The sequence below is a fragment of the Festucalex cinctus genome, chromosome 2 (genome assembly GCF_051991245.1).
Source record: "Festucalex cinctus isolate MCC-2025b chromosome 2, RoL_Fcin_1.0, whole genome shotgun sequence".
In the NCBI taxonomy this organism is placed as follows: Eukaryota; Metazoa; Chordata; class Actinopteri; order Syngnathiformes; family Syngnathidae; genus Festucalex; species Festucalex cinctus.
Window position 1 is genome coordinate 13,792,383 of NC_135412.1, and position 13,107 is coordinate 13,805,489.

The window sequence follows — 13,107 nt, forward strand, 5'->3', positions numbered from 1 at the left end:
TTATTGAAGGAGGGGGGCCTTTTTTTTTTTTTTTTTTTTTTTTTTTTTTTAAGACCGCTACTTCCCGAAAATTCACCTATCGTGGGTGGCCATGGAACATAACACCTGCGAAAAGTGAGGGAACACTGTATTGTATATCACACTGTACAATTTGTTGTCCTTTGTATTAGTTGTTATTGTGCTTTGTTTTACTCTGCTGTTTGCTGCCAGGTTGGCATTGCAAATGAGAGTCTGTTCTCAATTGCCTTACCTAGGGAAATATAGATGAATAAAACGAATAAATCTCAAGCCACTACTGCATGCTTTTTCACTTACGAGAGACACAAGTGAAGATGAAAGCCATCGGCAAGTAAAGGTGGTTACATTGAAGCCCAGGCAAAGTATTCCCAGGGTAAAAACTCACTGTTCTGTCACTCCACACATCTGAAACTCATTAACAACAAATAATTTATCATCCAAAATATTAAAGTTTTTTTGTTTTTTGTTTTTTTTAAACATTATTTCCAAAAATAGAGGCAGTAAATCCTAAATGGCAAATGTCATATTTTGGTGCAAACCTCTTGAATTGAAGCTGCTTCAATCGCAGGATGATTGTACGATATTTCACCTCCATCATGTTTACAACGATAACATTTTAAGAACTCCTAAAATCATTCAGTCTTACTCTCAACTGGCTTCTCACTGAAATGTGACTCATATGTGTATGGTAAATGATGCATATAAACAAAGTATGGAGCATGTGTCGGTCATTTTTCTCCCTGACTTTCTCAGCATGTGTACTCTACGCAGTAAGTGCACATTTGTAAGCAGCACATGCAAAGGTGTGCACTTGTACATCCTGATGCTGTGCTGTTCCATTAAGCTCTGATTATTGGGCCTGATGCAGAGTGGCAGTGTTTAGATTGAGTTGCACAGCCACTCTAATTCTCGCTATTAATAACAAGCCTCCATACTGCTGTCCTGAACCACATTTATTAATCACAATTTGTCATCTGTCCAGCGCTCCACCCCTGCTTCTCCCCTAACATGTTGCCCTCCCTCCCTTGAGCTGCACGTTTTCCTCCTCCTCCTCCACCTCTTCTTCCCTCCCTTCCAACAGAGCTGGTTATCCCCCATCCTCCAGTCTCACAGCTCACAGAAGATGGTCCAGCATACCGAAGGATTCTCTCATTCCTTCCTCTGTAATATCTAGCTGGCGCACAAACTGCACTACCTGGTTGGACAAATTCCCATGCACCCTCTCGGACCTTATGACGGCGTATTAGGGCCACGTAGAATTGATTTTTTTTTTTTTTTTTTCCGAGGGCGGGGGCAATATGATGAGGAAAAAATGTGGCAAATTTGCCACTTTTTAATATGACGAGAAAAAATGAGGCAAATTTGCCACTTTTTAATATGACGAGAAAACATGAGGCAAATTTGCCACTTTTTAATATGACGAGAAAAAAATGTGGCAAATTTGCCACTTTTTAATATGACGAGAAAAAAGAGGCAAATTTGCTCGTCACGCGGCTGTTTGTTTCAAGTGTGGTGCCGGCTTTGCTGGGCCACGGTCGACGGTCCTTTCTTTGGTGGCGGTCCTTATGCATGCCAGATTCATCACACCAGCATCTACTGAAATTCAAACAGAATTTGCCTCTCCCTCCCACTGCTCGTTGAATCAGTGGGTGCTGGTGTCTGTGGATCTCACTCTGCTTTATCTATCCTTCCCTCCCTCTTTAGTTTTTCCCCTGGTCTCTTGAGAGCTCCTTCATTTGTTGGAATTTAGAGGTTTCTGGGGTTGGTGTAAGACTGGTTTAGTAACCATGTGGATGGCAGGAGGTGTTTAGTTGGTGCTGGATTAAACTTTGATTTATCTTCCTTTTCTTTGACCTTTCCTCTGGTCTCCTGACCTTCTGAACTTCACGACTCTGGCGAGACGTATCCGGTTAAGGTGAAGGGTAATGTTTTTTTTCATTAGGTTTTAGGTGAATTAATGAGTACACGCACACACACACAAACAAAAGAGAGAGCAATGATGATAAGATGTTGAATCGGTAAGACTGCCGAATGAACAATTCTGAGCTCTCTCTCTCTTAAAAAAAAAAAAAAAAAAAAAAAAAAAAAAAAATTGTGGTCCCGGCAGAAAGGAAACGCATGTGTCACGCCACACAAGTCCCAGTTTGGAAAATGTCTGTGGTGGAAGAATTCGTGAAAATGTACTTTTCAATCGGGTTTTCAAACAAGGAGATACTAATTGCTTTAGCAGAGATTAGCAATATCATTAAATATCAAATTTGCCAGTTTATAAAGTGGCAAATTTATTATTTATTTATTTCTTTATTATTATTTTGATTAAATTTATCTTTATTTTATTTCTGTATCATTGTTTATCTCTTTATTTATTTTAGAACATCTAAGTCTAAATTTGCACACAAGCAACTACCAAAGTCTCAGTATTGGAAATATCTGCTATATAATGAGAATGAGTTCAGTTGGTCAGGACTCGACTATTAACTCCACTGAAGCTACAGCCCAGGCTTTCTTTGGCTGGGTAATTTTTTATTTTTAACATATATACATATATATATATATATATATATATATATATATATATATATATATATATATATATATATATAGTATTTATTTATTGTATGTATGTATGTGTGTGTGTGTGGGGGGGGGGGGGTCATGGGGGATGGGTGTGTTTTTTTTTTCTTTTTATTGTATTATGTTTTAATTGTTTATCGCTTTGAGTTGCATTTTAATATATGAAAGGTGCTATATAAATAAAGATTGATTGACTGTAGTTTCATGTTTTTTCCTTTATGTTGCCATCATGCACTTCCGAATCAATCATTATAATATACACATTTCAAATTACTGGCCACGCCCCTCTAAGTCGGAAGTAAGCTTGGTACTTGAAGTGTTGGTGGGGAAACGGAGGCGATTTTCATGTGCAAATGTCAGTCAGTCCTCTCATAGCAATCACAGGCCCGTCTCCTCCAGAGATGGGGGGGGGGGGGGGGGGGGGGGGCTTGAGACACAGCTTGAATAATTTAGCAGCTCTGTGCCACCGTGCTTTGGGGTCGCAACCTTCCAAAGTGATGACAGAAAGATGTTGGCTGAATCCCCCTCCTCACTCACTCCGTGCACTTCCATTAGCACTTATTTGCCATCCCTGATTCGCAGCAGACAAAGCAGAGAGCCACGCAGGGGAGGAGGAAATCAGCGGTGTTGAATTAATGGTGTCATAAAGCGGAACACAAGCAAACAATGACTTTTGGAGTGTGTCACCCACCCACGCCCAACTGGTGGTAATCCCCTCTCGTGCCCCGCTGTCAAATGAGCACGCACTGCACAGGTGATCAGACACGGACAAAAGGGAGATTTACAGACTGAAAGATTGTGAAGTGACACGCAGCAGGAACATGTGTCAGACTGCTCACCTCACTCATGTATGAAAGCTATGTATTAGGGCTAGATATTGAAAAACGTATCTGAATATGTCCAACAACTTTCGCGGATAGCAGAGAGTCATGAAGGACCCGTAGAAATCAATTTGTTCTTCCATTCAGACCACCACACATTTTGATCACTCAGATGGAGACCCAGAGCTCAGAATGGTCATCAGTCGTGCACACATGCTCCTCTGACAGCAACAAGACGAGAATGAATTGACTGTCCGGCTTGCCACACCGAGGCCATATTTTGTCAGTCATGATCAAGTCAGCCATTCTTGTTGAATATACTCTTCTACATTAAAAGTGTATGGCCACACAATGGCTATCTAGTAAATCAAATGGGCTTTGATTGGCTATATTGTTTTTTTTTAATGGAACAAATGTTTATAACAAGATTCACAAACAATAGTGTGTTGCGTTGCCCCAAAATATCTTTACAATAGCCTTTTTGTTTGACCATTTACGACTGAAGCAGTTTTTAATTAGTAGATTAACACCTTAGCGGTTCATAACTCCTGCAAGCCTCTGCCCATTGGGTTCGAATTCCACACCCTCTGTCTTACGATGTAACATCACGTGTGCATTTGTACGTAAAGAAGGGCAAATGCAGGTCAATTTTTCGGCCACAGTTGGCAGTCACGTTTCAAAATTAAATTGTGTTCGGTAGCTTTAAATCAAATATCATGTAGAGACAATAAAAAAGTTTTTTTTTTTTTTTTTTTTTTTTTTTTTTTTTTTTTTTTTTTTTGTTATAGAAAAGACAAGGATCGACCAGAAACATTAATCCACAAAATTTCAGAAAAAAATTAAAGTCATAGCAGTACTAAGGGAAGGTATGGGGGCCTTAAAGGGACAAAAGAAATGTGGCTCTATTTTCATAAAAAACGAACATGCGCTCCGGTGTAAAAACAGGCATATCTTGATTTCCATGCAAGTGCAAGCCTCCTTTAGCTTGGTTGGGATTTTTGGCAGACACCATAATGGGTGTTGTGGCACACCAAGTTGGTGCTAAGTTGTGGCCAACAGGGCTAGGTGTGCTATATAGCCCCCTCAGAAATCTGTGTAACTCCATTTAAACCTCTCGCTGGGCACGAAAATAGGGTCTTTTGCATGATGAAAATTGTGACAACTGAATCTGGTTGTCGTGAATATTGTCACATTGTCAGTAATAGTGAATAACAATGTGTCATGTTGACGACTTTATATGTTTTACTGTAGAAAGATACTACAGAGACACTGTCAGTGGTTAAACTACATCCAAAAGAGTTTACTGTGCCACTATGATGCATTTTGACCTCATGCCACGGGAAAGTCTGACAAGGGCAAGCAGAGCAAAAGGAGGACATGAAAGATCCCTCTGAATTATAGAGCCTGATTGTTTGGTGAGTTATGGTAGCTGGCTGTCGGGGGCAGCGTGATAAATAGTGCTGAGTGGGAATTACACGTTCTCATTTCCTTGCTGTCTATTTATCTACGTTCTCGTGCCGGACCACCCCTTCTCATCCCTCTCCCTTCTTTGTCCTAAGTTGTACTAAGTGCTGAGACTGACCCTTTAGGGGTGTCCTAAAAAGACAACAATGGTTTGTAAATCATGGTTATGCTTTCTTTCATTTGGTTCACACAGAATGGGTTACATCCATTGTAGTTCTCAAGTGAGCAGAAGTGTAGTCACTTCCTGACTTAGGGGGGGGAAAAAACTCCGGAGGGCAGGAAACAGGCCAGTATAACCTGATCATGCGACTGCCGCTCCAGCCATGCCGCCCGTGTGCTTTTCTCTGTCAGAGCAAATAGTGTTAAGATGAAAGCTTCCACATATTGTGAGTGTGAAGTCAGAAAAAAAAAACGGCCTTGGAGACAGTTGGATGGAGAGAAGCGGATAGGAAGATTAAGTAAACTGAAACGCCAGAGGGATTGTTTCACAAAAGAGGTTGTCTCACAGCAACTGGTGGGAAAAGGAACACATTCTTCGAATTAATAAACAATATTTAAAGGTCATTCAATGAATGTTGTTCTTATTCAAATCTTTTAATGATATTGTCCAGCCGTTTGTTTTTTTTGTTTTTTTTTAAATATTTGTGTACAAAATGTCAGAGACGTTGAAATCAGTGATTAACTCACCTGACTTCCATGCAGCCAGAAGTCATTCTCGCAGCTTTCCTGAACATGATATAGCATTATGTATAAAATAGATGCTTGAATAGGTCCAAATAAATTTGAGGCAGTGAAGCTTTAAATCGCCAGACAGAAACAATCTGTCTTCTCAAGTAAATGACAATTTCTTTGTGGGATATTCCACCATCCGCCCAGTATGAATTGTTGAGTTTCGCAATGACCAAGTGTGAACACAGCCTTAGCAAGAATGGAACTATGGTGGCGACCATCATTTGGAATGAAATGCTTGGAGATTACCATCATGTCAGTCTTCAAAAAGAAACAATAAAGCTTCCCAAAAACTTTTATTTTTATTCTGCACTCTATTTTTTTGTTTTTTGTTATGCATTTCCTTGAGGGCTTTGTTTCATGGTGCAAACACCAGGAGAACCATTCTCTCAATTCCTCCTGACATTCCCCGTTGCATAATGTTTCTGACTGACTGATCAGGTATCAGAGATGGACTTCTTTGTGTAAATGCAGTCTGAATAATTCATACAGGACTGTCAGTGAAGGGGGCATTTTAGAAATCAGCCCGCGAGGCCCCTGACCATGAATAATTGATCTGAACTGATTAAAGTTTGCCATGATTACCCCTCACCTCCTTGACGGCTAGAATGCCACACCTGTGTTTACTGTCTCTTTTCTCCTCAAACGCCCAATCAACATTTTCAACCAACAATGTATGATTGTGTTATGTCGCTGAATTTTACACTCTGCAACTGTCAATTCCGACGCAAGATGTGAATGGGATTCGGTATCTGCCAAAGTGTCAACAGACAGTTGGCATCTACCAACCATTGCAAGCATGATGTCATTGAAAAGGGACAATCCGCCTCTGTTCAAATAACAAAAGCAAATATGTTTCAAAACACAAATATACAGTAAAAGCATAATAGTGTACATTAAATATTATACAATAAAGTTTTATAGATCAATGTCTCCCAACGTTTATTGAGCTTAATTGGATCTTCTGCCTACTAATGGAAGCGCTTTTAATTTTTCTACCTGACAGTGGCACTCTATGGCTTTCATCCTGTCCTTCTCAAATTGTGTGTTTTTTTTAATTTGTTGTTTTATTTTTTATTTTTGCTGTACTAGAATAAAGAGTAATTGCACATCCATTACAGTAGGTGGCAGTGGTGCTCTCCTTTTCAGAGTGTGCATCTCTGTAGCGGTGTACTTAAATCAATTTTATAGATAAATGACACTATTAACTCATTCAAACCTAAAAATGTATAAATATGTTTGTAATACTTTGTCCTGCACTCCCAAAAACATTTATATCTTTTGTATGTTTTTGTTTTTGTTTTGTTTTTATGCTAGAGGAGGCTTCGATACAGCTTCTGACAGAAGAGGTCGCTTAAAGCAATGGTAGTTATTACAAAAACGGCCATCAGGTGGCAGCGGAGTATAAGAGATCAGCCAGGGCCATGTTGCAAAAAGCTCTTTTTGCCAGAATGTTTTTGAATAATGATGAAACATAGCTATATTCTAATGCTAATTGCTGCGAAACAGATTCAAATGTACTTTTTTTTTTTCTTCTGATGAAAGAAGAAATTATAATCTTCTTTTTTTTCGGTCGCGTCTATGTTTGTGTAGCAATAGAACAGCATATTATGTGGACCTTTCCTGCAGCACACCTTATGCTGAGCATGTCTTCATTCAAAATAATGGGTCAAGAATCAGTTCAACTAAACCTTTTTTTGGTCCCATTTAACACACTCTCCATTTCTGCCCATTACTTGCTGATTCTGTCACAGAAATTGTCGTTCTTGCCTTCATACCTCTGGACTGCTGCAATGAAGCGTGGAAAGGTGTCAGTTTGTCCAACTCCCAATCACACGGAAATAGCAATGGTTAAATCATTATTATTATTATTAACGAAACACATGTGACATTTGGCATTGGCATTATTTTTTATGAATTCCCTGTGGTACATGTACGGTAATTACATTTGTACATTGTGGAGTCTGCGTGTATGCGGACTCTTTCACTTAAAAAACAAACAAACAAAAAACAAACAAAAAAACAAGAAATTGTAATTTTGCTTTTAGGTCTCAAAGGAACTTCTGTTCTACATTTGTCTCACTGTATTTGAAGAACAGAATTAAGTCAATAGTCACTTTTTATTGAATATTAACTTAAATACAACAAATACTATAAGATCCCAAACTTGAAATGAGATAATTCAAGTCTATTTTACTTACAACATTTGCCCTCAAGTAGTTGACCCGATTAGCTATTAGCCATAGAATGATTTTCAAACCGGTGTAACTGCAACAGGCTGTAACACTCGCAGACTCTGTGAGCTCCCAGCAGAGCCGTCTTGATCGGCTTATCTCTTTTCTATGTCTGCACATCTGCACATCAGATAATGCTCAGACACTGAGAGGCCCCCCGTTCAGGACTGGGATCGCTTTTCTCCACTCTTAACCTTCAAAGTCCGGCAAGGATTTCATCTTTGATCTGTGCTCCAAAGCCGAGGAGAGAAACGTCTGATGGAGACGAGCGGAGACGCACGGAAACGGGAGGGAAGAGTGACAGCTCATGACATGACTACAAGCTGTGACCTTTAGAGCGACCACACAGGCATGACGAGGCGAGCTCAAGGTGACAGCAGCGCAGGTTCCTTTGGAAGACGACAGCAAGGCTTTGTTTGTTTGTTTGTGATTTAGCAGTCATGGTGGAGAACTAGTGATGGAGATTATAAAGACACGGGTGATCAATAGCACGCAGTGTTACACCGGATGGATAGTGCAAGAGGCGAACAGACACCATCTTTAATTTTGTGAACGGCTGGTCCATTTTCAAAATATTTATCAGCACATGTCGCAGTTGTCCGTGCACAGTTCGCACGGTGACGAAGGACAAATAATATCTGTTGTCTCGACAACACAACCATTGGGAAAAAGAGCAAACAAATTACATTAACCATGCATTAACTCCGGTTGAGGGCTTTTCTCAGCAATTTTTAGGTGAGATTAAAAAATAGATGAATTACATTGTTTCATTACACATCATAATTAATTAATTTCTCAATTAAAAAAAAGAAGAATAAATCATCATATAATCATTATATCACCATCACATTGATGCAATTTGTTAGCCTGGCTATGACATTTTGTATTGTTTGCTAGCATTGAGCTAAAATGACGCTAAAAGACAAAATTGTGTGTGTGTGTGTGCGCGCACGCACGCACGCACGCAAACGCACGCACGCAAACGCACACACGCAAACGCACGCACACACACAAAAAACAAACACACAAAAAACAAACAAACAAAAAAAAAAAAAAAAAAAAAAAAGAGCAATGATGATAAGACGTTGAATCGGTAAGACTACCGAATGAACAATTCTGAGCTCTTAAAAAAAAAAAAAAAAGAATTTCTCTTTTTTTTTTTTTTTTAAATCTCTCGCCAACACTAATATTATTTGCCTAGATGTGTTGTTCCACTTTTGCTTATATCACCACCACATTGATGCAATTTGTTAGCCCGTCTATGACATTTTGTATTGTTTGTTAGCATTGAGCTAAACCGACGCGAAGAGACAAAATTGGGTATGTTTTTTTTGTTTTTTTGTTTTTTAAGTAAAGAATGTGTAATTCTCTTTTGTTTTATTTTGAGTTTGTTGGGAAATTTCAATTGCCGTGGCAACAATGAGCTGTTTGTTGTGAGGTGAATTGAGTTCACTGCCACCACGTAGCACTCGAATCTCATATTTTTGACAGTGATACCGTAATCATAAAACACAATGTGTCAAAATGTTGATACACATAAGATATATATATATATATTTATATATATATATATATATATATATATATATATATATATATATATATATATATATATATATATATATATATTAAAAATGTAAACTTTAAATTATTAGATAATAAAATATGGGCATGGACTGTTTTATACATGTTGTTAAATCACCGCACACGCTTTTGTCATAATTAGACATGCAAGATTTCTCCCTGTTGGGCTGCCGGTTTGGGAAGATTGGAGGAATGACGTATCCATTTCTGTTCCTGAAGGCTTTCAAGGGGCTGAGCGCTCTGAGCATCCTGTCAGCTCAGCGCGGCCCTGAGAAGGCAGAGGGGGGCCGGAGGAAGAGTCCCTGCTAGCATCACACACGGCTGGTCAGGGCCTCACCAGCAGACCGCTTGTCTAACCCCACCACCACCAGCAGCATCCGCAGAGCCTTCACAAGAGACGAGAGGAATACTAAGAGAACAGGCATAGATTTTCTGCTACGAGGCGGAGGAAGAGAGGGGAGGCTGTTTGAGGGTGCCGGGGTTGACTGCCCACGTCAAACCCCTCTCCTTTTCTTTCACCCCTCACCCCATCTCCTTCTCCCTCCCCCCCTCTCATCTGTCTGACTCTGGAGGGACCCTCTGTTTGTCAGCCAGGCAGTGGACCATCACCCTCCCACACCACCACTTCCCACTTCTTTCCCTTTTTTTCTCCATTTCACTTTCCACTTCCTGACTCTGCTCGCCTCTGTTAAGCAGTCCCTTCATATGAAAGCCAACAGATAAAGTCAATATTGACCAGACATTGCTTGCTAATATATAGGGTGTGGATTATGGTATTGGTTAGCTACAAAGCTAAACGGCTAAAAATGCACCTTCACTTTCAGTTTGTTGATTTACCTTGATTGGGTATCAAACAATAATGAAATTCTAGAACATACCTTACCACAGTAAAATAAAACACTTTGCAAAACTCACTCACAAACAATGATTATATAACTTGACTTTTTTTTTTTTTTACCAGTTTTCTTTTGTTTTCTATAAAGGGAGGTGTGACACACTGTGCTGCCATTTGTTGTCATTGTTCATGTATGCTCATCAGGAAATATGATATATATACGGCCCTCTTGTGTGTGATGGAGGAAAAAAAAATCTGAATTCATGCGCACACGTAATTGTTAAAAGATAAAAGCCAATTTTCTAAACCAAACTATGGTGTTGAATTACATTTTCACTCACTTAAGAACACATTTTGCCCTGTGACGCGCTTTATATATTTATATAACATAGGACATTGCATTCAAGTTGTGCAGTTATGCAGAATTACTTTATAAAACTCATGAAACAGGCCTGGACAAAAATGATGGTACCTTTGGAAAAAAATAAAAATAATTTCACCATTGCGACATGGTCAACCAAGCTAACAATTTTTAAAGGGTGACACGTAGTTGCTATGTGTTTGTTGACATTGTGTGTAACACACTAAACATGGAAGTGAAGAAGAGAGTTGAGATTAGCAAGAAAATTATTTCTAATCGTGTTAAAGAATAAAGGCTAGAAGACCATCACCAGGCAGTGTGAGTCACATTTTTACATCAAGTTATTCGGTTTTCCGGATGGGTTTATTGGGAGTTACTTGGCCGGATTGTGGTGGGGTTGGCCCACGGGATGTAGTTAATATCTGTTCACTGTGGGCTTGTGGCACCTTTTGTGACTCCTATGGTTAAGATCTATATAAATGAACTTGTCAAGACTTAATCTTGCACATTTAGATGTTGGCATGTTGTACTGTCACTTCTCCTTCCCCACAACGCTATCTCAAATTTTGACCACCATCTGTTCTGTGATGCTGGCTGAATTTCAATAGGTTTGACTTTCAAAGTAAAATTTTGACTGTATGATAAACATCATCCCATTTGACCTTATTTACCTGCCCCCACTTACTGCTTCCTTTGGAGCTCCAACTCCACATGTGCCCAGATTACAGCAAGCACTTTGGACTGGATTGATTTTTGCCACTGCGAGATGACAACTTTGGTCTCAGTCGACCATGTTTGTGTCTGATTCAGTGCGAGCCGCTGCTTTTAGCCACAGGGAGCGAGACAACATTCAGAAAGAAAGACGGAAGACGATGGCGATCTGTAACACAAATGCATTCATGCTGTATGCTCTCTCTTTGGGGATGTGCCATTGTTTGGGTCTGTGAAAGCACCGTGAGGCAGCCAGTTCCTTTTGGTGCACTGCTGAGCTGCTGTAGCAGATCGTGGTGAATACTGCAAAGAAGGAGGCGAGTCGAGGGGAGGAAGTGTCTACTGACACAATCGATCACGCCTGCACATGTGGCCCCTGAAGCTGCGGCAGCTGGATCAAAAACTGCCCCAACATGGGAATCAGCTGGTATAAATACCTGTAGAAGGTGCTGGCAGCGCAACATCATACCAAACCAAAACATTTGGTTTGAAGAATTAGACTTGACATTTTCTTTCTTATGTCTTTCTTTTGGCATATAAATTCAGGAGTCTGTTTTACTTAGCTTGTATGTGCTTATTCTTTTAGGCAGCTGACAAAAACAAGTGTCACACAACATTAATCTGTCTGTTTCTACGTCAACTTTTTGTCCGCAGATTGAACTACAGCAGACTCAGTTCACGTCCTTTAAAGACCCTGTAAAATTATGTCAGAGATTTGTTTCTAAATATATTATACAGTACATGATTGAAGTGGTGCAGTTAGCTAGTTAGCTCAGTAAGCTAGTTCGCTAGCTAACTGCACCACTAGCTAGCTAGCTAGATGAAGTAAATGAAGAAGCATCCATGTTTCCAGGTCAAAGCAATGAAATGTAACACTTTTTTTTTTACCCATTCAATTTTGCAGGGTTGTTAATAACACTCTTCATGTCAAATTTACAAGACATTTCTTTTCACTTTACAACGACTTTAAGGATTCTGCACATTGCTTCCAATATTGTATAAAGCAGTTCTGGTGTCTGTCAGTCCATTGTAAAGTCTGAGAAGCCTTGTGAAACCACATGGCGGACGTTTCAAAGGCAGAGAACACGTAATATCATCTTATAGCTAAAAACAAGCGCCCATTCTTGCCTGTAGCTGTTTATGCACCTTTCAGTGCATGTCACTTTTCGTTGTTTTCAACTGTCTTCCTGCCTGACCCTTGTCCTCTCTTGAAAGATGCATGTGGATTCTTGGCAGTTGGCTCCTTCATTTTCTGATCAACACGCCATGATTCAATGCATGAACAGCCTGTGAAGGTTTCTTTGAGGCTTGTGCCGATAAGTTTAAACTTTTGATTCCCAGGGCACGCATTTTACATTGGCATATCAGCAAACAAAGTTGTCACAAAAGCAAACGTACTGAAATGATGCTGATCTAGTCTTGTATTACACACAAATATACTCAGCGTTTTTGTAACATTACTTCACATGTTTGATGATTGGCATCAGATGGATACACACTAGGGCTGCACAATATATCGAAAAAATATCGATATCGGGATATTGGCCCTTGCAATATGCATATCGCAAAGGCATGCAATAAGTTTTATATGGAATTTTATGCTTTTTTTTATGAATTTGACCAGTGCGATGCTAACTAAAATGTGCATTGCCATTCAATAGTTGAAAATTATCAAGCCATAATTACAATTAATTAACTAAGATTACATTAAGGTTGCTTACTTTGCCACATGAAATTTTTTTTTCTTTCATTAGGTAATAAAAATGTAATTTCTTT